Genomic DNA, 25,920 nt, shown 5'->3' with positions numbered 1-25,920 from the left:
AAACCATGGTAAAAAATTTCTCCAAAGCCAACTTCATGCTTAAGACAGAAGTGGTGAACTTCATGACACCCATGCATATGGACAATACAATTACGACTACTGAATCCTGCACAATTGCACTTTATAAGCACTTACACAAGTGCATGGATCGTGCTATCCCAAACAGAACCAAGACGCTATCCTCCAAAAAAAGGAAGCCAATCTGGTGGTCCCCTGCCATAAACAAACTGTACAACAGAAGGAAGAAACTGTTGCAAAAGAGAGTAAAATCCCATGAGTGGAGGAGCTCCCTGGTCAGCCTCAGTAAGAAGCTGTGATCCCTGATAAAATCCTCCAAAGCTAGTTACGAAAACAAAAATCACCACTGATTCTAAAGACAACCACAAAGTATTCTATAGCTATGTCAAGAATCTCAATGGCAACACTCAGATCTGCTCTGAGTTACAGCACAATGGCACTAAATATACAGACCCAACTGATATTGCCAACATCCTGGCAGATAGGTTCAGTGCTAACTTTACCCCATCTCACCCCCTAGAGTCCATCTCTATACCGGAAGAATGCAAAGTTCCTGTAATCACAGCTGCACAGGTAAAAACCACACTCTCCAAAGCCAAGAACACAGCATCCATGGGACCAGACAACATCCCAGGCTGTGTTCTACACGAACTACAGAATGAACTGGCACCCCACCTAAGTACCATGTTCAATCATAGCCTCACCTCAGGCTTTGTGCCCATTGAATGGCGCACTGCGACAGTTATCCCACTCCACAAAGGGGGGCCACAACAGACCCCGGGAATTACTGCCCCATTTAGCCTGACGAGCCTGGTCTGCAAGGCCATGGAACGTATCATCATGGAACTCATAAACAAAGACACTGGAGATCTCCAAACTCTGGACCCCACCCAGTTCAGGTTTGTAAAAGGCAGATCATGTCACCTAAACCTGATAGACTTCTTTTGAAGCAGTTACCAAAGCCATAGATGAGGGTAAGGTGGTTCACGCCAAGGCATTCAACACCAACCCCCACTCTGGAATTATAGATAAACTCACTAAACTAAGTATAAATCCCTATGTCCCAAGATGGGTAACCAACTGGCTTACTAACAGAACCCACACTGTGACAGTAGCAGACTCTAAATCAGACTTCAGACCAGTGACAAGTGGAGTACCACAGGGTTCAGTCCTAGGTGCTCTCCTTTTTGGAATCTACTTCTCTGAAGTATAGGCTAACACAGAAGGTCTTTGGCTAACTAAATTTTCAGATGACTGCCAACTAGGAGCCATAATCAAAACTCCTAACAATGTGGACATCCTACAAAAGGGCCTCACTGAGACCAGGGTTGCCAGACGTCCCTATTTGGGTGGGACTGTCCCGAGATCAGCAGCCTGATCCCGAGTCCTGCGATGTTCCACATTAAACAGAAGTAGCTCCGTGTTTAGCGATTTTTGACTGGCGCGTATACCGGCCAATCAAAACATCACAAAACAGAGCTACTTCTGTTTAATGCGGAACTGCGATATTCCGCATTAAACAGAAGTAGCTACGTGTTTAGCGATTTTTGACTGGCCCGTATACCGGTATATGGGCCAATCAAAACATCGCAAAACAGAGCTACTTCTGTTTAATGCGGAACTGCGATGTTCCACATTAAACAGAAGTAGCTCCATGTTTAGCGATTTTTGACTGGCCCGTATACCGGTATACGGGCCAATCAAAACATCGCAAAACAGAGCTACTTCTATTTAATGCGGAACTGCGATGTTCCACATTAAACAGAAGTAGCTCCGTGTTTAGCAATTTTTGATTGGCCCGTATACCAGTATACCGGCCAATCAAAACATCACAAAACAGAGCTACTTCTGTTTAATGCGGAACTGCGATGTTCCACATTAAACAGAAGTAGCTACGTGTTTAGCGATTTTTGACTGGCCCGTATACCGGTATACGGGCCAATCAAAACATCGCAAAACAGAGCTACTTCTGTTTAATGCGGAACTGCGATGTTCCACATTAAACAGAAGTAGCTCCATGTTTAGCGATTTTTGACTGGCCCGTATACCGGTATACGGGCCAATCAAAACATCGCAAAACCGAGCTACTTCTGTTTAATGCAGAACTGCGATGTTCCACATTAAACAGAAGTAGCTCCGTGTTTAGCAATTTTTGATTGGCCCGTATACCGGTATACGGGCCAATCAAAACATCACAAAACAGAGCTACTTCTGTTTAATGCGGAACTGCGATGTTTCACATTAAACAGAAGTAGCTCTGTGTTTATTTATTTATTTATTTATTTTAGACTTTGTCCCTACCTGGTTAGTCGGAAATCTGGCAACCCTGATTGAGACAGATGACTGGTGTCAAAGCCATGGTCTCAAGCTCAATGCCAAAAATTGCATTGTCATCCCCTTTGATAAAAATTCTGTACCCACAAACTACCACATAGGCGGCAGTCTACTTAACGCCAAATGTGTGATAAAAGACTTGGGGACCCAGGTGGACAGTATTCTCTCCGTTGATAATCACACCACCACAGTAGTCAGGAAATCCTTCTACGTGGCACACGTCATCACAAAAGGTTTCTCATCCAGAAAAAAAGATGTCATTGTTCCCCTCTACTCATCACTCATTACACCCATTATAGAGTAAAACGCCCCTTTTGGTATGTACCTCACAAGACATCTACAACAACTGGAAAGGCTGCAAAAATACCTCACAAAGAGGATTACTGGCCTCAAAGAGATGCCTTACGCAGACCGACTCAAAAAACTCCAGCTTTACTCCGTCTCATATCGCCTACTCAGAGGCGATCTCTGCCTAACATATAAAGCTATGTCAAACCGAGAGCTGTTGGACATGCTCCACTTAAAGAAATCCCAATCCCTCCGAGCTACATGCTCTAGGGACCTAAACCTTGTCATCACAATAAACAGAACATGCTGGAGGGATAGATTTCTGTCCCAGAGACTTCCCATACTCTGGAACAGACTACCTATCTATGACAAACAGAGCTCCTCATTAGCACTCTTCAAGAAAAATCTTGATGATTGGATGGGTAATAGGAAATTCACTCCTACAACAGAAGGAAGAAACCTTGTCACCACAATAAACAGAGCATGCTAGAGGGATAGAGTCCTGTCCCAGAGACTTCCCATACTCTGGAACAGACTACCTATCTATGTCAAACAGAGCTCCTCATTAGAACTCTTCAAGAAAAATCTTGATGATTGGATGGGTAATAGGAAATTCACTCCTGGTTTCACTTCTGTGGTTCTGCTTGACAGGGGCACAAGAAAATACTTTTCTTGGGTGACGAAAGCCAGGGTACCTTTTTGGTTAGGCTTGTATAGGCCCTAGGGCTATTGAGCCTAGTACCTACCTATGAACGTATTATCATTGTTCAGTTTTTTACCACCATTCAGAATTGCTCGTACAGACATGAGGCCAGTACTGCTTTAATGATCTGTATCTCTCAATTGCTCTCCCTAACACCTTGTGCCTAGGGGAGCTGCCTCCTTCACCCCAGTCTAGCTTTGCCTCTGCCAGAGCCTTGTCTTTGCTTTTGGATTCCTTCCCCTTCCCATGATTCTAATTCTCTCAGTAGTATGATCACTGCTGACTAATGAAACTTTCATCTGGACATCCTGGATCCTGCCACCATGGTTAAAACTACATCCGGAATTCTGTCCTTTCAGGTATAGTCCTGAATCAGCTGGCTGAACCTCTCATAATCCAATATCTCAGTGACCTTCTACTCCTTGTCTTCCTTGGAAGTCGAAGTCTGCTTCTTGCCAATTCCAAAACCCTAAGATTATAATGCTTTTTTCCCCACTCCAGTTCCTAATTCTCTGTTAGACTGTCTTCCCTAGATGTGTGTTGAGGTTAGTACACTGTAGCAACACCCCCCCCCCCTCAAATATCATCTACTAGCATGTTTGGCTTTGTTGCTTTTACATTAAGATATTTCTCTTCATTGTTCCTAATCTTGTACTTCATGACTAACTTTATAACGATCTCTGTTCCTTGTTCTGGCTAATGGCAGAAGCCCTGATATTGGTGGTATGTAAGGAAACAGCATGAGCCAGAGACATTGAACAAGTCTGTAGAAAAGCACAGCCAGTCTGGTGGTTGTATACATGAGTGGCTCCCACCCACCAAAATATTACCACTACTGACAAGCCACAGAGAGGCTTTGTAAATGGGTTTAATGCAGGCAATAATTTATCTGTTTGTATTTGTTTACCAGGATAGAGCACCAACCAATTCATGACCAATTACAGGTCCAGCATGGGATACAAGGTAACAAGCACATTTGGTTACATTCAGATTAATGAGTTATTTCACTGGAATGCCTACCATGGACGCATTATTGTACTTAGATAATGGGGTAGCTGTTAAAATGTTTTGCATTTCTTTATTAGTGTACACATTTTGTTTTCATTTTTATGTTAAATAGTTCTTATTTATTTATTTTATTTATTTTTATTTCTTCTGCCTAATGTTTTGAAGTCCACTACTCTTTCCACTCTTGTCTGTTTCCATCTTGGCCTGGCATCTTGCCTTCTTTTCCTTCAGCATTTGTAAGTATTTAACATCCACCCACACCAACACACATTCACCCACCCTCACCAGGGCACACGCACACACACATCCACCCACCCTCACCAGCACACGCACACACACATTCACCCATCCCCACCAGCACACGCACACACACATCCACACATCCCCACCAGCACATGCACACACACACACACACACACACACACACACACACACACACACACACACACACACACACACACACATATCCCCACCAGCACAAACACATCCACCCATCCCCACCAGCACACACACATCCACCCATCCCCACCAGCACACACACATCCACCCATCCCCACCAGCACACGCACACACACATCCACCCATCCCCACCAGCACACACACACACACACACACACACACACACACACACACACACACACACACACACACACATCCACCCACCCCCACCAGCACACACATCCACCCACCCCCACCAGCACATAGACAGACTCACAAATGCCCAGAGTCACACATGCGCACACAAACACAAATATGCCCTGCAGTTTCTGCCACTTTCCTGTCTTAGTATATCTCCGAAGTCTCATTGTGATCAAATGAATAAAAAAATTCATGCAATGCAAAGTATTTCAACTGCCACATGCCTCTCAACTGTCTCTTGTTTTGCGGAATGTCCCTGAGTTTTCTTCATGTTTTTGATCTGTCCCTCAGAAATGTTTGATTTTTTTGGAACTTACTGAGGATTAGTCAGTTGATAACGGCAGTCATTAGAGTTTCTTTCTTCTCATTATTCAGAAAATGCATGTCAGTTGACAACCTCTTGCTCTGTTCACTTTAAGTGAATTAGGGTTATATTTAAAAACTGGCCTTGATTTTTTGGCCTTGGTCTCCCTCCCACCCCCAAATTATTGTTGGTTTTGTCTAGAATTCTTGAACAAAGAAGTTGAGTGATACCATATGGACATGCCCGTCTCTCTCCCGTCTCTCCCCCACTTGTTCTCTCTCACACAGAGTCCTGGATCTGATGAAGTTAAACTGAGGACCCATCTGCTTGAATTGACAGCTGGGGTGGATGTAAAAAGATCCCATGGCACTTATCAAAAAGAATAGGAGAAGTTTCCAGATGCCCTGGCCAAATTTCCACTAGTAGTATAAATACCACCTCAGGTCTCCCCAAAAAAGTCCACTCGACTAGTGGGGTTAACCTAATCAAGGATTAATAAATGACTCATTTAGTGTTTGGACCACTCCCCAGTGTGGTGCTCCTCAAAATTATTGAACAAAAAAGGTTGGCTATCTGGTAGCTGGTGCTCACGAAATGCATGAGCCAACCAGATCCTTTTTTCTGCATCTCACCACTGCCCCTCCTCAGCTGAAGAGTGATTACAAAAATAAAAAAAATAAAAAAAAAAAAACAAAAAAAGTCTGCTATCAGGTACCTACCTGGTGCCTCTGAAATGCAGGATCCAATCAGGTCCTATTTCTGCACCCCAGCCCCACTACTCCTTCCTCAGATAAACAACAAGGAGTGCTAGCAAACCTGTTATACAAAAATAAATAAATAAATAAAGTTCTGTTTAAACTATGGCAAACTGTTTGAAATATTTGTGTAAGAAGTTGCTACAGTTTATCCCACACATGGAGAGCTACAGTGCTCAGATTTTACTTGGAAAAAATATATATTTTTTTGTTTTAGACTGGAATAAACTGCTTGGCACTCTTTTTTTTTAAACTGTAGCAAACTGCTTGTGCTACAGTTTAGACCACACATGGAGATCTAGAGCACTCAGGTTTGACTGCAAATGCAGTGCTGGTATTTAAAAGCTGGTATGCAATAAAGAGTCATTGAGACTGATTGATAGTGCCCCCTAACACTTTGGGCCTGGGAGAAAGACCCCTTCACCCCCACCTTAGCTACTTCACTGCTTTCACACATTCACAGACACACATACATTGCATCAATTTTCTTTATTTTTTCCATGCTCACTAAATGTGGCTTTTTTCGGCTGGTCTTGGTGAGAATAAAGTAAAACAGCAAGTCTTTGTAACAACTGTTGCGGTTACTTTTGCTGCTTGAATTTTTTTAATTTTATTTTTCTTTATTTTATGCTCAATAAACACCAAAGTCATGTTTAGCAAATATAAAAAAGATGGCAGTTTTTTTTCTGGCCATGCTTTATAGCAACTTATTATGGTGCTATGAAGTTTCAGATTTATTTTTTTACTGGTGATATCACTGTATGTTTTGCCTTTTATCTAATAATTTGGTGCAGCTTGTAGGGCAGTTTACCAGCTGTGACACTGACCTTGTATGAGAAAAAGAAAGTTATGCCAGTTTGCAATGTGTACTTACAAATGCGTGATAACAGTTGTGACTATGTTATAGCAGTTTGCAATGTGCAGTTACAAATGTGTGATAACAGCTGTAACAGTTAGGCATACAGTTCCATTTTTTAATAAAATGCTCTGATAGACCAGTACCTAGTAGTTAAGGCAATGTCATTACTTCCAGAGGTATCACTCGGTGTACCTCTTTGACAGAACAGAAAACCAAGTGCAAATGTAACAGCAGTAATATATAGTAAATACATTTCTGAAATGATATTTTCTCCTATTATGCTTTCCAACAGAAAACAATCTCTGTCCAATTTGGTTCAATAGGGTATTTCAAAGAACAATTTTTGCCACTAACATTTTCAAACTTGTTATTCCTATCCGATATGAATCCAAATGGCATTTTTTTCTGCACAGAATGTTACATGTCTGAGTTATATTTTCAACCAATGAATGGGGCTGGGGACTGCTAGCGACCATGTAGGGCACCATAGTGGTTTGATGGTTAAGATATCTGCCTCATGGCTCCGGGGCCAGGGTTTATTCCTGATCTACAGCCACTGAGTGTACATAGTTTACAGTTTTCTCCATGTCTGTTTCCTCCTGAAAACATGCCTGCAGTCACTGGCTGTACATAGTTTACATGTTTTCCAAGTGTCTTACTCATAGTTCTCTCTTGATTTTACCGAATAATTCTTACTTTTCCTTATAGTCTTGACTATACCTCATAGCAGTAATTCTTTGATAAATTGCTGAAGAATACCATCAGACAATACTGCAGGATATGACAGCCATTTTTGTTTTTCTTCAGAAAATGTATGTTGATGCAAAACCTGTAACTATGAATTGCTAGCACACACACACACACACACACACACACACACACACACACACACACACACACACACAAACACAGGTGTGTATGCTTACATATGCACAAAGACCCCTGCCACACCTTATTCATGCATGCTAACCCTAATCCTGACACTTCTAATCCTAATCGCTGACATTAATTTACAAAAAAACCCTTCATAAGCAGTACCACTACAAAAAATACTCAGACATAATCACATGCATCATCAATCACAACAAAACATTTATACACTAACCTAACCCTTTCAGTAACCCTAACTAGCAAACCTTCACACACATACTGAAAAACATGTTGAATAAATTGCCATCAAAAAACTCACCCACACATTCCAAAACAATAATGCATGCAAAGTACTAAATCTATCCCTTTACCTAGCCCTTTCTCTAACCCTAAGGCACAAACACTTGTACATGCACTCTCTCTCTCACTCACGCACACACCACTAAATATATCCCTTTACCTAGACATTCCTCTAACCCTAACCCGCAATCTCTTGTACACATTTCTACCCCAGCCCACTTAACGTACAAAGAATTCTGAACTTCCTGCTTTCGATTCAAAACTCACTCAACAAACAATCTTGAACAAATTGCTATGCGTGTCTGACAACCATGATCTATCAATCTCTCTCTCATATGTATACATACACACACACACACACACACACACACACACACACACACACACACACACACACACACACACACACACACACACACACACACACATTATCCTTATACTTGTAGCAGAAGTCTTGGCTGACAAAGGTACGAGATACATAATTTCCTTCATATTCCATCCTTCATTGCATAATGCAAACCAGACACAACAGTTGCTGCCGAGTCTTCTGTACAAGGCAGATGGCAACCATCCTCAGATTATGCTAGTTTGGGAACTTGCATGACTGGGTAAGAGAGGATAATTGATCAGCAAAACTTGACAGTTCTGTGTTTTGATACTGTGAGCATTTCAATGAGCAGGCTAAAAGATGCAGATTTATGCAATGAAAATGGAAAAACATATGCAAAACATTATGCTAACAATATAGTGACTTTTATATGATATCAGATTTTGACAAACTAATGAGAGTAATCTGGTAAGACTGCTCGGTGACTACATTTTTGTACAGTTTTTATTGCCCTGTGCTTTTAGTGCTATAATGCCTTCCACACATTTAGATCAGCTACTGAGCAGGAAGGGAAAATAGGTGCAGCTGTCTTAGTCCTCATTCAGAATAGACTGGCATCAAGGCTGTTAAAGTGGCATGATACCCTAGAGCTGCGTCATGTCCAAATAGTCATCAGGAAGGTCCCATGCCATAGAGCCACCTTTATGACACGAGACAGCCACAGCACCTATCTATGGGAACTAGAATCACTCCGTACTATTCTCCTATGTGATTTAAACTATCCACCTCTAGACTGGGAAACCCACAGCACCACTAGTGCTAAAGCATAGAGATTCCTGGACTTTGTAATACAAACTCCCACTAGGGGGGAATAACATCTTGGATATTGTCCATACTAATACAGAAGCATCTTGTACCTTCCCTTACATATCTTCTTCACTTCTTAGGTCTGACCATAAAGCGGCCTCCAAAATAAAATTGAAATCCGAGATCCTTTACACCCTAGGTACGTTTAGAAATTTCTTTAAGACAAACTACCTACTCCTAAGTGATACATTGGCAAACATCAAATCTCCCCCCATTTAACTCCATTCAGTATGCACAAATATACACCACCAACTATACCAGCAGGTCATCAGCTGCACAGAAGCATCTGTACTCCATAGAAACATGTGCAGAGGGCCTGAATAGCATGCCCTTACATAGACCACTTCAAAGCTCTGTCACCATACTTGGCATCCTACAGACTGTTAAGAGGTGATCTGTGCCTGACATACAAGATATCCTCCAGCCCAATACTGATTTATTTACTGCGCAACAGCAAGTCAAATGGCATAAAAATACTCAGTCTAGGGATCTAAGCCTCTTTTGCAATATCAATAAAATGGTTTGGAGGGACAGGTATATCTCAGAGGATACCACCGTCCTGGAATAACCTCTTCATCCACATAAAACAAAGTTCATCTCTGTTAATATTCAAGCACAATTTGGATCTACGGATGGGAAATATAAAATTTACCACAGGACCTCCCCCCTTTGATACTAATGGACAATGGCAGCTCCTAAATGCTTTACCTCAAAAATCAGTTCCCTCAAATTATCTATAGTATGACTTCACTTATTCTTGGTAGGGCTAATATATAATATATAATTATCGACTATGGAATGGGTAAGGCCAATCTCTAACTAAATGGGATAGGTTAATTCAAGCATGAACAAGGAAACTGACTAGGCTTAAAATGGCCTGCAAGTGCAGCTAGCTAGTACTTACCTATGGACCTATGAAACTATGAACCTGTCAAGCTGTTGCACTCTCTTGTTCCATATCATTGGGAGGAAGGGAACAATCTGCATTACAGAGGTCAGTCAAACAGGCTATGTCCATCCTCCTCAAGTCTGATCCAACAGGCATGGAGCTAACTGATCTAGAGTGGGTCGTCTGGGACATAGTCAGGGATTTATCCCTCTGCCAGTGGAGCTGGATGTCATGTGACTTTATTTCTTGCATTGCAGTTAGTATAATAACACTGTTTTCTTGTGGTTTGTTTTTTAAATGCTCACATACACACACACCCAAACCCCCCCCCCACACACACATACACACACACACACACCACTGACTACTATACTGCCAGAGGTTTCCTCTCTCTTCTTCATCTTTCGGCTTTTCCCGGTTAGGAGTTGCCACAGCAGATCAACTCTCCGCTTACGATTACAAGTGGGGTTTTATGGTGTTGAGTTGCCAGCCCAGCACCCAACCTTCCACAGAAGGCACGCACATGCACACACTCACGCCTAGGGCAATTTAGAGTGCCCAATCCACCTACAGCATGTCTTTGGGATATGGGAGGAAACCGGAGCACCCGGAAGAAACCCACATGACCACAGGGAGGACATGCAGACTCCACACAGAAGGCAACCTAGCCAAGGATCGAACCAGAGAACCTCTTGCTGTGAGGTGGCAACGCTAACTGCTGCACAACTGTGGCCGCCTCCGTGCAGTCAAAATGATCTGAGAAAAATAAATGTGCAAGAAGATGTTTTTAGTGCTGGATTCTAGAATCTTCCTTTCAGCCTGACAGTCTGGGTTTCCATACTTCTCAGATTTTCTATTGATTGATTTCTGTCAGCTTGAATCCTGATTGTATGTTTACAGTACTTGTGCTTTATTTAAGGTGTATATTTTTAATATATACCTAATGGTTAGATGAAGTCCAGAAGTAGACTAAAAGAACTCTCCTAACTTTTGTAACTTAGATGTTTTGATTCCAGCTATAAAAGGATTTTAATGAACAATAAGCTTAGACTTCCTACATGTTGTTTTATAAATATATATGTAATGGTATATGTTGTCAAATTGTTTAAATGGCAAATATAAAACTACTGGCAAAAACAGTTTGAACATTTATATTACTGAAAATCCGTAATATCAATGATATAAAAGATTGAAAGGACTTTTATAACAAACCGCCCACAGCCCTAAGATCTAATGCTACAAAATTCTGGAACTTTATTAACCAAATTTTGCATCCCAGTAATCTTATCCAATCCATACCCAGACAAGACATCTGAAGAAACTGCCACTATCTTCAATACCTATGTTACTGATTCAGTATCTAAGCTACTGAACCCAAACCCAAACTCCTCTATTATTAACATCTCCAACTTTTGTGAACCTACTCCTAATACTATCTCCTCAAATACCGTCTCCCTCAAACCTGTACCTACTAGCTACATCAACACTCTACTCTCTAAATTAAAACCATGCTCAGCATCAGCTGACAATATTCCTTCCACTTTTCTTCTTCTAGCAGCTGACTCTCTTGCTCTCCCTGTATCTATCCAAGTTAATCAGTCTATCTCTGAATCTAAAGTCCCTTCCATCTGGAAACAATGCTATACTCTACCTATACACAAAGGGGGTAACTCCTCTGATATCTCCAACTTTAGACCTATCGCTATCCTCTTCCCTCTCTCTAAAGTATTAGAAGAATGTATTCATAAACAAGTTATGCAGTATCTAATACTGGAAAATCTGCTTACACCCACTCAACGTGGCTTCAGACCCAAACATAGCACCAATACAGCTCTATTACCTTTCCTCAACACTGTCTCTATAGCCATGGACGACCATGAACTTATTTATTGCCTATTCTTGGACATCTCAAAAGCTTTTGACACTGTCTCACACTCTCTTCTGCTGCACAAACTGCATAACCTCAACTTCTCCTCTGATATTGTTGCATGGTTCTCCAGCTACCTCACTGATAGATCTCAATCAGTGAGATGGCACTCTGCACTCTCCCCTCCTCTCCCTGTAAAAATGAGTGTATCTCAAGGGTCTATCCTAGGGCCTTTACTTTTTAATATCTTTACTAAACAGCTCTATACCTCCTGTCCTCAGTCGTCTTTAGTGCAATACGCAGATGACTCTACAGTCATCACCACAGCCAACTCTCCATCTAAGCTCTTCTCAGCTACTCAGGCATCTTTTAATTTAGTCAAAACATGGCTCTCCAACAACAAACTCATACTTAACCCGAAAAAAACAAAGCTGTTACTCTTTCTACCTAAAAAATTCAACAATAGCAAACCCTTCTTTTCCATACTGTTCCTTAATAACACTCCCATTCAGGTAGAATCCAGCACTAAGCTCTTGGGTGCAACCATGGACGATCAGCTTAAATTTGACTTGCATATCAATAACTGTATCAAAAAGACTCATTCAAAACAAGGGCTCCTTTACCATAACAAGACATTCCTTACCTCTGAAGCCAAGGTTACACTCTCTCTTACCTACCTTCTACCCAGTCTAATGTAAAACTCTCAAATTCTCACAAATCTTAACTCAGCACTCCTGACCAAACTTGAATCTACCTACAACAAGGTAGCTAGATTTGCTGCCCAATAAACCTACAAATCCCATCACTGTCTCTCTCTAAAACACCTAAACTGGCTTAAATTACCCCACCAGCTTCTTCTCTCTTGGCTCCAGATCATCCATTCTATCCTATACCAGCCTTCTTACCGCCTGACACTATCCCTTCTCATCTCCAATTATTCTCCCTCCAGACATCTCTGAAGCTCTAACCAAGCTCTACTACAAATCTACAAACCCAAGTCTAAATTTGGACGTAACGTGTACAGCTATCACCCCACTATTGCCTGGAATAGGCTCCCACTAGAAATCAGGATGCTTACACATCCTAAACAATTTGATAGCCACCAAAGAGCACTTTAAAAGTCACTGGTCCTGCCACTGCACTCTCCGTTCTTAAACATCCCCTACTTCCCATACCTTAATCTGCTTTCTGCCCTTAACGCACTAGCTCTCTCTGATCTTTCTTGACTACTCTTTCTACTGTCTTCTAAAACCTATTAAGCAAATCACCTCAGAGAAACATTCTATAGTAATTATCTTGCCTTCATGTAACTACATTATGATAAAACTGGGTTCTTGTAACCACTTGCCCCAAAAGCTATATTCATCTTAATGACCTATTATTTCTTGTTAAACATCTTGAAAGAGCTTTGCTATCCTCCTGATTATTGACACTGTATAACATTGTATTGCTACATATGCCTTGTAATAATCCTGTAACATTGCTGTTTAATGGTAATTTATAATGAAAATTGTATAATATGTTGTTGCTTTTCTCCCCAGGCCTCCACTGAAAAAGGGCTCTTCAGCTCAGTTGGACAAACCTGGTTAACAAATGTAAAATAAAATATAAAAGCTTGCAAAAGGAAAACAATTTTGTTTTGTGATCTTTACACCAAAATTCCATTAGAAATCTAGCCTACATTTGTCTATGCAGTGGTAGTATTACAGAAAGGGTGTTTTTAAGGTCAGATGTAGGATTAGGGGCACATTGGAGTCATACCTATCAACTGTCCAGATTGTGACAGAATGTCTAGATTTTTGGTCTGTTCCTCTTAAAATTTTTGATTTTCTGCATTTTTGTGGCAAATCAGTGAGGTTTACTAAATAATGACTTGCTTTTCAGTTTTAGACTTAATATCCCTCAGAAAATACATGGTAAATTTGGAAAGACTGAACAAGTGACAATTGAAGAAGAGTGCAAACAACCTCAAAGTAGTGCACTTGGGTCACAACAACCCTTGTGAAACTCATCAACTGAGAGTAGAGAAACTGATAGCAGCAGAGCAGGAAAGGGATGAGGGACTGTTGAGCAAACCTGGGTTGGACCACTTGGAGCAGAGTAACAGAGCAGTGGTAACAGAAATCAAAATGGTGGGATTGTGAGCTGCATTCTCTGAGGTGATAAATTATAGAAACAGAGGTAATTCTTCCACTCTACAGGGCCTAGATCGCACCACACCTTGAGTACTGCAAGTAGGTTCAAGGACCTTATAATTAAATGGACATCAGGCTGCCTGAAAAAATTTAAATGAAAACTTTGAGAAGAAACTTATTGGATGGAAGAGAAAAAAGATGACAAGAGGCTAGAGAAGCTAGATCACTTCTGTCATGAACCACAGCAGACAGGTGGACATGATATTGATACGTATCGTCATGCTTGTGAGGTGTGAATGGGCTTATTCATAACAGGAGTAACCGAGTAGGAAGGATAAAACAGAGATAGCAGATTGTAGGGTCAAACCTCTTCCTGAATATATGAAAACCTTTTTTTTCACAAAACAGATTACAGATATAGAAAATGGACTTTTTGTTTGGGTGGTATGTGAGAATGCACTTTCAACAGGACATGAAACAGGTGGAAAAAGTATAAGGCAAAGGTAAGTGGAAGGGACAAAGAATGCTAAGATACTTAAGGGCAGGCTAGATATACTTGCTGTCTTCTTCTGCCATTTAACAAATGTAATATAAATGTAAACTAATTCTGAATACAGGTTTTGATATTAAGCGAGTCATTTTATCTGGTGAGATCACTATTTTGCAATATTACACCTGTACTAATACAAACCTCTTGCCACATTGCTGCCATTGGCAGTGGTTTTTGGTTAATAGCTTGTTATGGTAACAGAACACAAAAACACTGGTACCAGGCAAAAACTCCTTGAACATTGCAAGAAACCAAGTTTATTTAGCGTAATAACTTTATTTGCTGCTATTAGTCCATAGACTACATCAGAAAACATACTAAACACAATGACACACCCCAATATAAATTCCATAGCCAATAAAAACACAATCTCTTATTAAGTAAAAAAAAAAACCACTTAATATTTATACTTTCATTTAAACCTGGTAAACAATGTGCAGATAAAGCTATCTGCCATTCAACCGCTTTCATTTTCCAAACAATTTTTAAAATTTCCCCCTCTTAAATCATTACACACAATATCTAAAATAGTGAATCTAAATTTCTTATAGCTCACACATTTCAATGAATGTTTATATAATGCATTATTTCCATCTGCAGATTCATAGCGTATATTTTATTTATTTTTATTTATTTTATTTGCAGTTTGTTTGCCAGGATGGTCCATTGGGCCACAAAGGAGCCTGTTTTCAATGGAGTCCTGGGGAGAAAAGCACCAGAAAAATACATAATACACATTTCACATAAACATTTCAGATTACATCATAGCAATACAGAGTAAATATGGTAAGAGTAAAAAAATTGACATTTATAAAATAAATCAGATTAATTCAGTAAAACAGCAATAAAATGCACTTTCTGTTTAGAAGAAACAACAGCATAGGTAACTGTTTTATTAGTTAGTCAAATACCTGACTAGGGATGTGGAGCTGTAGGAGGTAGTGAATAGCACAAGTACGTTTTAGGAGACTAGGAAGAATTAGGTAGGACGGGAACAGGAGCACTTCTATTGTGAAGTAAGGTGTGAATGCAGCAAGGTTTTAAATGAGGAGAGACTGCTAGTGGTGTGGATAGGAGGTGGTAGAGAATTCTAGAGGTGTGCTAGAGAGAAAGACATTAGATGATTCCCAGCAGGACGTATAGATTTGTGCAATTTAATTAGTTTTTGGGAATTGGATCTTAGGAGTCGATCTGGTTCATGCATTTCAAAGGTATTGGATAGGGAGGGGCAGAGAGAGGGGTTGTGAATGAGTTTGTGTGCTTGGATGAGTTGGATATAAGTGAAGAAGTTAAGTAGTGCCAGCCAACTTAGTTGGTGAAGGGAATTGCAATGATGTGAAGAGGCTCTGTGACTTGCAGCAGATTTTGATATCTTGTTGTAACAAGATGATAGTTTTGTCTTGAGGGCAGATTGCAGGTTGGTGAGAATAGATGCACCATATAGGAGGGATGGGATGAGATAAGTGTTGGCTAGTGTAAGCCTGGTGGAGGGAGAGATATAACGACTGTGGCTGTAAAGCATAGCAAGTTTTTTTTTATATTTACTTGTAGATGTTTGTCGAATTTTAGTTGATCAATGAGTATTCCTAACAATTTAGTGTCAGAGACTATTTCTAAGGGAGTATTATTTTTGCTGGTCATTACGAATGATTGTGTATCTAGGGAAGTGGATCATATAGAAGCCAGGTATGAAGGTTTGGAATTTTGTTACATAGGCTCTGAGTATTTAGAGATGAGACATGGAGGGCTGGGGGATAGGGTTGGGGAGGTTGGGTGGTAGAGTGGCCAGGGTTTGGGTGAATGCCATCAGAGAGAAAGATAGAGACAAGATGATGGGGGAGGTATTTGGTTAGTTTGGGATGCTTAGTGTAGGTAGTGAGTTTTGTGGATATTTGACTAGTGTAGTTGGGAAGTAGTCTTTTTAGTTAGGACTCTATAGAGGAAGAGCATGGTGGTGTTGAGGGGGAAGAGACCAGGATATATATAGGTAAAAGTGTATGTGTCCTTTGTAAAGGATAGGGTAGTGGTGGGAAATTGCAGGGAATGATTTGCATTGGTAGGTTGGGTGAGATAGTTTACGTAAGCTAAGATCGTTAGAAGTATTATTTGAGTAAGTATGGATAGAGTTTTGAGGATCATAATGTTGGTTTGGATGGTAGACTGAATGAGTTAAGTTGGGAACTTAGTTTGTTGTAGTTTGGAAGTTTGAGGGATTTGAGAGTTTTGAGATTATAAATGCTCTTATTCCTGTTAGCAAGACTATGAGTAGTCATACCTATGTAGAATGCAGGGCAAACAGTACATAAAGCAATGTATATCACACCTGTAGTTGTACAATTAAATCTACCAGGAACTTTAAATGTCTTATTTAAATGCTCCAAAGAAATATATGGACCTTAATGCATAAACCTGCACATATTACAATTGAAACATTTATATATTCCACTAGCCTTATTTGTATATAAAGGGTATATTTTAGTATCTACATTTTCTAAAAGCTGTTTGATTTTACCATTTCTTTTTAAAACAAACTTTGGTTCTTTACCTAAAGCTTTCACCAAATCTTCATGATCAGAAATTATTCTCCAATTATTTTTAACAATATTCTTTATATTACTGCTGTCCACACTTATAGCTAAGCAATAACGTGGTGTGCTATTAGCATCATTCACATCTAAATATATAGAATTAGGTGCACTCTTGTTTCTACTAATAAAACCATTCTTAGGTATGGTGGGTGGAAAGGCATTTGGTGTCAGAAACTGGGTTCCTTAAGAACAAGCTAAAGGTATAGTTGTTAATTCTATTAATGAGCAGAATGCTGGTTTGTGTAACAACAAAGAAGGTGGAGCTTCAATGTTGGATTCCGAACCAACTAATAGTGATGCCATTTCCGGAAGTGACCTAACGAAGCCTATTTACAATGAAGGAGCTCATAAGAGTGATTTTTCTGAACTACCACTTTTAGCTGATAATGGTGGAACCATGGACTATTTATCAAATAAACAAAAAATATGTGCACAAGGAGTGCGAGTTAGAGTACATGCAGCAGTGGGAGAAGTAATGTGAGAAAAAGCTGACTGTGAGTTATTACACGTTTAATGGTGAAATAATTATTCCACATATTCGCTTACTGATGAACAATATAAGATTTTGGATTTGGGTTTTAGTCTTTTGCCTAATCGGAGAGCTAATGTTAAATCAATAGTTGATTTGAAGTTATTTTCAAAAAAACTGAATTTAAGTTTTATATTGAATGATGTTGATTTGCCTAAATGTTTTACTAAGCTCACATGTTATAATCCAAAACTACATCACACTATTAAAACTTTTGAGATGTGCTGTGAAAATGACATTAGGTTGAGTTTAAATAAAAAGTAAATAGAACTTATTATAATCTGCATAATACTGCAAGGAGAGCACCGGAAGATTGGAGACATCAGAAACATGTAGGATTTATGACGGCCGATAAAGGGGGCAATATTGTTATTATGGATTGTAAAATTTATAATGAAGTTATTGAAAATATGTTGAACAATGGTAAATGGTTTCTAAAAGTGAAGTTTTGAATAGCTATAATGTTATTCATAGTTTTTATTTGAATTACTTATAGATGGGGGACATACAGTTGGATCTATACAAGTTTTGTACAATGAAAATCCATATGTTGGAATACTATTTGGTATTCCAAAACTCCACAAAGATGTCAAAAATCCCCCGCTTCAGGCTTATAGTATCAACTGCTGGAAGCAGCACTGAAGGTATTTCTTTATTTCTGGATTATATTTTTAACCCTGTCGTTACAAAATTAAAATCATATATATGTGACTCATGGGATTTCCTGCACAATATTAGAGAGTTGTATTCTAATATATGTAGTAAAGACTGTAATTTTTCTTTTTTAGTGTTTACATTAGATGTTGCATCTTTATTTACTTGTATACCCCAGCAAGAAGGTATTTAATTTGTACAAGACTTTTTATGCAAATATGCATTAATGGCCTTAAAGGACGCCATGTTGTATGTAAGACTTTCAGAAACGTTATTAGAAAATAATTACTTCATTTTAACAAGTTTTATAAACAACTAAAAGGTGTGGCTATGGATGCTATGGTAGTCCCTGCATTCACAAATTTGGTTATGGGTTGGTAGGAGTATGGAATTCTAATGAAACATTCACTATTTGAAAATGTAGCCTTTTATCGTCATTTTGTAGACTATTTATTTTTGATAGTTCTAGGTGATGGTTTTGATTGTAATGGTTTAGTTGAGCAGTTAAATGAAAGTACTACCTTTTTAAAATTTCAGATTGGTGATTATGGTGGTAATGTTAATTTTTTGGATATAAACCTTGCTTGGGATTCTATGAACAAGAAATTTATTAGTAAAATACATAGAAAAGGCACAAGTTTGTATAGCTATGTTAATTTTAAAAGTGCCCATCCATTTTTTATGAAAAGAAATATCTCTCGGGGACAGTTTATTAGGACATCACATATGGTTAGTGAAGACAGCGATTTTTTTTTAGAAACTGATTTTTATTTATTTATTTTATTTATTTTACATTTGTTGACCGGGATAGTCCGACTGGATGCATGTCCATTTTCAGCGGAGGCCCGGGGAGAAAAGCTCCAAGGGTAAGCAGATACAGCATTACATAATATCAGCATTACATATTACAAACAGACTATTTACAGAGATTACATAAGTAAGCAAGTTAAACAAGTTCCACAGGTTACAGTTAATCCTGAGCACAAGTCAGGATTAAATTAAATTACACAGTGAACTGGTTAACAGATTTTTACACATTCTAGAGAGAGTTAGCCAGGCTTGATACATTGACATAGCCAGTTAAGTGACAAATGTTGTTTGAGTCTAGTTTTAAATTGACCTAAGGTGGAAGGTAAGGTAATATCAGCTGGAAGAGAGTTCCAGGATCTACTTACAGAGTTTGCAAAGAGAGAATCACCAGCTTTATTATTAATTTTGCTAGTCTGAATTAGTAGTTTGTTAGAGGATCGAAGCGGTCTAGGATTGTTATAGGGGGTGATAATATTTTTAAGTGCAGGAGTATTGTCCGGCTTATAGAGGATTTTATAAGCCATAATCAGTTGGTTATACTGGATTAGGCTGGGTAGTTCAAGCCAACCAAACTGATTTAGATTGATGCAATGATGTGGCCTAAAAGGCAGCCCAGTGGCAAACCTGGCAATGTGGTTGTAGCAAATTGAAAGTTTGTTAAGGACAGTCTTGTTTAAATTTGAGAGTAGAGGGGATGCATACAGAAGGGTTGAAAGAAGGTGAGAGCGAGCTATGGCAATTTTAGCTGGAGGGGTTAGGAAGGCTTTTATTCTGTAAAGTGACCCTAGTTTTTTATTGATGGTTTTGATAGTTTGGTTAATTTTATTAAACTTTTTTAGAAAGGGGCTATCCAGAAAGTATTTTAACAGATGTTGCTATTGAAATTATTTCTAAAAGGGAGATTGATTTTTCACCCACACTTAAGAATGGTTTTATTAGTAGAAACAAAATTGCACCTAGTTTTATAGATTTGGATGCAAATGATGCTAATAGCACACCATATTATTGCTTAGATATAAGTTTGGACAGCAATAATATAAAGAATTTTGTTAAAAATAATTGGAGAATAATTTCTGGTCATGAAGATTTGGTAAAAGTGTTCGGTACAGATCCAAAGTTTATTTTAAAAAGAAATGGTAAAATCAAACAGCTTTTAGAAAATGTAGATACTAAAATACACCCTTTACATACAGATAAGGCTAATGGAATATATAAATGTTATACTTGTAATATGTAAAGGTTTATCCATGAGGGTCCATACATTTATTTGGACCATTTAAATAAGACCTTTAAAGTTCCTGGTAGATTTAATTGTACAACTACAGGTGTGATATGCATTGCTTTAGGTATGGTTTGCCCCTGCATTCTATGTAGATATGACTACTCATAGTCTTGCTACATGAGTAAGAGAACATTTATATGCTATGAAATCTGCAGATGGAAATAATGCATTATATAAATATTCATTGAAATGTGTGGGCTTTAAGAAATTTACATTCACTGTTTTAGATATTGTGTATGATTTAAGAGAGGGAAATTTTAAAAATTGTGTAGAACTGAAAGAGGTTGAATGGCAAATAGCTTTATCTGAACATTGTTTACCGGGTTTAAATGAAAGTATAAATATTACGTGTTTTTTTACTTAATAGGAGATTGTTTTTTTAAGGGTTAATTATGGTATGTTTTAAGCTTTAATTGACTGTGTTTTTATTGGCTATGGAATTATTTATGTTGGGGTGTGTCATCTGTGTTTATATATATATATATATATATATATATATATATATATATATATATATATATATATTTGAATGATTGTTGGTTCAGGAAGGTGGACGGGGTTGAAAAGGGGAGGGCCTTTCATTGCACAGTAAGCTAAATGGAAGGATAGTGTAACCTGACAAAGCTAAAGATCCTTCTGGTTAAAAATCTTTGGGCTCTTTCAAGTTGAACAAAGTGCTTAGACAGGTACATTCCAAAGCAGGCATCAGATTCCAGAAGAGGTCTGATCGGGAATAATACAGTTGTATCAAGATCTCCTAGATGAGATGTACAAGATGGAAAGACTTTTTCACTGTGACATAGACATGGTGGTGAAAATAGACTTCATCATTAACATGGGTACTGAAGTCCCTGAAGACTGCTACTGCTATAAGGGGGGGGCTACCAGTGAAGTGGTACAAGGAGTGAGTAATGGTTTGCCAAAGGTCACTATAGCACATTTTATGATGATCCTGTTGTGCCCGTGATTGATACACCATATACTTTTCTGATTCAGGTTTTCAAGAGAATGAGTGTTAGGTGATTTGACAAACTGCACAGAGTCTGTAACTGTCCAAAATTTAGTGAACCAAATTGTCATGGAGTTGGGTTTCACTTAAATACTAAAGGGAAGGGGACATATTTACAGCTATGATTGTTCTCCACATTTGTAGGACAACCTGAAGAGAACTTTAGGTTAAAGAGTAATAGGAGGGCTTCCGTTATGTGCTGCTTAACACATACTAGCAAGAACCCTAGAATGTTATCAGGACCTGTAGGAGTAGCATGTTTAGTTTTGGATGACTTGGTCTAGGCTGGTTTTGGGTGGGCAGTATAGGACAGAATGGGGATAACATCTGGATGGAATGGGGAACTGAAGTTTGAATTTAATTTCTCCATAAGGATACTTGTAATGGGGTCAGTGTGTGATGCTCCATTAGAAAATAAGTTTGCATAGCTGTATTACTACAAAGTGTCCTGATGTAACTGAAGAAGCTCTCATGGTTGGTATTAGTGGTGACTGAGTTAACACATCTTTCTACACTCTGTAGCAGTACAATTAAAGGCCCTGCTTAAATTCGTAGATATTTCTTATAATAGAGGAAGTGACAATTTCTTATAAATAGCTAACAGATTTCTTTTTATTGCAAAATGTATTCCTGCGGGAATTCCACCATACAAATTTATCTTTGAATTTATCACTATTTCTGTGTCGGATGGGTATGATGTCTCTATCTTTCCACAACAGAGCAGAATTCTAAGTATGCTAGAACATCAGGTACTGAGCTGTCTGGAGTTATGAACACGGAGTACTAAGTAGCTGATTTAAGAACAGCTTTGTGAAATGCCATTGACTGTTTTTTGGTTGTCAAGGTTTTTTTTTAAGGGTGAGCACAATTGCTAGACGGTCAGACTTAACTAATGAAATAATGACAGTGCGGCTGGTACAAGAGTGAGACCAAATGGATAAGGACAAAATAAGCGGACACCCCTGGTAGGAAGGGAGACTGTTTTATCAAGGTAATGTACATTAACAAAAAACAAAAAATCTCTGGATGCATTTTTTCCTAGTCGTACAGGTTTGCCAGTTGATTGATATTTGAAGTTTCCCAGTATAATAAAGTTTGCTGTAATGGAGAGCTGGCTTAAATAATTTGCATGTTTCTATGGAGATATAAAAGGAGGTCTGTAGTTGGCAATAATGTGGTAGGTAACTTAACTGAGAGTTTTTAGAACTTCATCAAGTTCAAGTTTGGCATCACATAAGATTTGGTATGAAAAGATGGCATGCCTAACAAAAAGTAATACCCCTGCTGCTTCCCAGAGATCTGAATTCATAGTAGGTGCTACGGGGATATTTAAGGGATACACTATTAGTGTCATGGAACCAACTTTCACTAACTACACAAATGAGGATGCCTTTGAAGGAAAGGAAGGCCTCAGGCTCAGATATTTTGTTTAAACGTCTAGTATCAAGCAGAGCTACTTTGGTGAGTTGAGTTTGATAAATAGGTGTGTCCATGAGCTGACTTTTTGCCTAAAACAAGACAGTATGTGGGAAGCAAATGTTTTTTACGAGCATGTTGAAGCCATGAAATGAATGGTGCAGTTCAACCTTAACAAAACAGTTGGCTAACCAATTGCTGTATCCAATTATTGTCCTTGAATTTAGGCATTATTCACTATGATGGTTGTATGCACCTCAGTACCAGTGACGACCTTCAGAGACGCATACAGAGTGCTCAGTCACGTCTGTGTATATTTCTATAGGATGGAACACTTAAGGCCATTCACCCCATCGTGAGAAAATACAAGGTTGTGATCATATTTTGGGCAGTGGAGAGTCCTGAGGGCCTTTTGTGACCCTCCTAATCCTAGTAGCAGAGAAACCTCTGACTGTTACCCTCTCTTTACCCAGCCTGGATAGTGCACTCTCACTGCTTGATAGAATCTCCAGTAGTAGTGACTTTCTTATTGTCTTCAGGCCTAGGTGGATTTAGGGGCAAGAGCTTGCACTCTTGGTAATTCACAGTATAGATTTGTAAACATGCATGTGTGGGTAAAGAAACAGTAGTGTTTTTTTTTTTCAAACACCTTTGTTAAATTATCCCTTGTGACATAGGTAAATTTACATTCATATAAAAGTTATCAGTCTATATTAACATAAATATTATATTTCACACACACGCACACACACACACACACACACATATATATATATTGCTATATATCATCTAACCTAAGCAGTATTATATGAATTATTCAATTCCTGCCTTTTTGTTAAAGAAGAAACATCTAACCATCACTTACTACATACACAATTATGCATTTATATATATGAAAACAAGCCACACTGATACAATCCTAGCTGCAAGCAGTTTGCATCACAAACCATACTGATACACTCCCAGTTGCAAACATTATATATCACTTATAATCTACCCAATTCTCACTCAAACATTATATAGCTCATTTAAGTCCTGCCAACTTTTAAACATCATTCCTCTCTTGTATTAGTTTGTGTATTAGTTTTCTCCTACCCTTTTCTAAAGATCTCAATTCCAGTTGTTTTATCTCTTTACTATATTCACTACTTCCAGTGAGGTTGGTTTAGATTTTGTTTTCCATTTTCTAGTAATTGCTTTTTTGGCAGCCACCATTATTAGGCACAGCAAGGCCTTACCATGTCTAGGCAATTCCTATTCTGTATCACAGCTCAGGAAATCATCTCCCTCATCAGGCCAATCTGCTCACCTGACAGTGCGTACTGAAAGGAATCCTTAGTCCGCCAACTCACTGCACTCCCAGAAAATATGTTACCAAGTACCTCTTTTCTTCCCCTTCACACCTCCAACATTTGCTGTCTGCCTGAGTAAAAATGCTCTGGAGTCTACTTGGGGTATAAAATATCTGTGTAAATATTTCCAGGCAAAAATCCTAAATCTTCTAGATTTTGTTGCATATTTGGGAGACATACATACATCCTCCCATTGTTTTCTTGTGAATTGCTTATCCAATTTCTCTTCCCAATCCTTTCTAACCTCCTCTGATTGGTTCTTCTAGTTATCATGCAGTATGTTATGTGATCTGCTGCTTATTCTCTTTTAATGGCAGCTTCTGTTCTAGGTTCTGTTAAAAAACTCTACCAGCACTGGTCTTTTGTTTAGAACCCCCCCCCCCATTTCTTTCTTTTTGCCTATACTCTGTTATCAGTCTCTCTAAATCGCAGTCCAAGTAACTTATTGGCATCTTCCCATTCTATCATCTTTCACTCTCTGGCTATTTGCACCCAATGCCTTGGTTCCTCTGTCAATTTTCTCCAATAAATGCCAGCCCCCCCCCCCATGCCTATTGTCTGTATTTCTAATTGGAGTCATACTTATCGGCAGAATCTTTCTCCATTCCCATGTTGGCTTAGCTCTTAGAATACTGTGATACTTTATGGATATAATAATCTGTATAATAATTGTTCTCCTTAAAGGGCTGCATTCAAAATCCCAGTCTCTCCTTGTTTCTTGAGCTTGTCTCTGTTTCATCATCCCTTTCCACTTTGAATTAAAGTTTTCTGCTTGTGCTATGTATAGGAGTCTTAGCTGTGTAGCTCTGAAATACCTCTTCAAATTGGGTAGTCCCAATCCACCCTGTTTTACTGGAAGAATCAGCTTAGCCCTCTTGACTCTTGCCATCTTCTGATCCCAGATAAAGTCCTTCAGCTCTTTATAAATTGCCATCTACAACTTCTCCACTGGTTGATGAAAATATGCTTGACTTGTGTATAAGACTAAAGGGACTAAAAACATTTTAACTGCTTGCATCTTACTATCCATATCCATATAAAACAATTTTTCTCAGTTTTTGTATTATCTTTTTAGTCTCTTCCCACATATCCTTAGCTGCCACACTAGAACCACTTTAATCCATAATCCTAAATAGTTCATTTTATCATGCCCCATAAATATGGGTACTCCTGTACCCGTTCATGTGTGGGTACATAATTTACAGCTATTGCCTTTGTTTTAGCTTCATTCATTTTGTATCCTGAAAAGATCTGAAAGCGTCTCAAAATGTTCCACAGCGCTGTAATATCTTTTTCTTGTTTTGTCCGGTATAAAATAATATCATCTGCAAATAAAGCCCAGATTTTTTTGATTACCATGCCAGTTATATACTTGAATTTCTCAGTCCCTTATATAATGCAAATAATAAAGGGGAAAGAGGGCACCCCTACCTGGTTCCTCTGTTCAAGCAGAAATTATCAGAGCGGACCCAACACATTTTAATTTTCTTCTCCAATCCCTCATGTAGCCTCCTAATCAACCTTATAATTCTTTCAGGAAATGAAAATGCTTCCATTGCCCTGCTT

The sequence above is a fragment of the Protopterus annectens genome, chromosome 13.part0 (assembly GCF_019279795.1).
Source record: "Protopterus annectens isolate FY-2018-M chromosome 13.part0, PAN1.0, whole genome shotgun sequence".
NCBI lineage: Eukaryota > Metazoa > Chordata > Ceratodontiformes > Protopteridae > Protopterus > Protopterus annectens.
The sequence above is the reverse complement of the archived record's forward strand: the minus strand, read 5'-3'. Positions refer to the sequence as shown.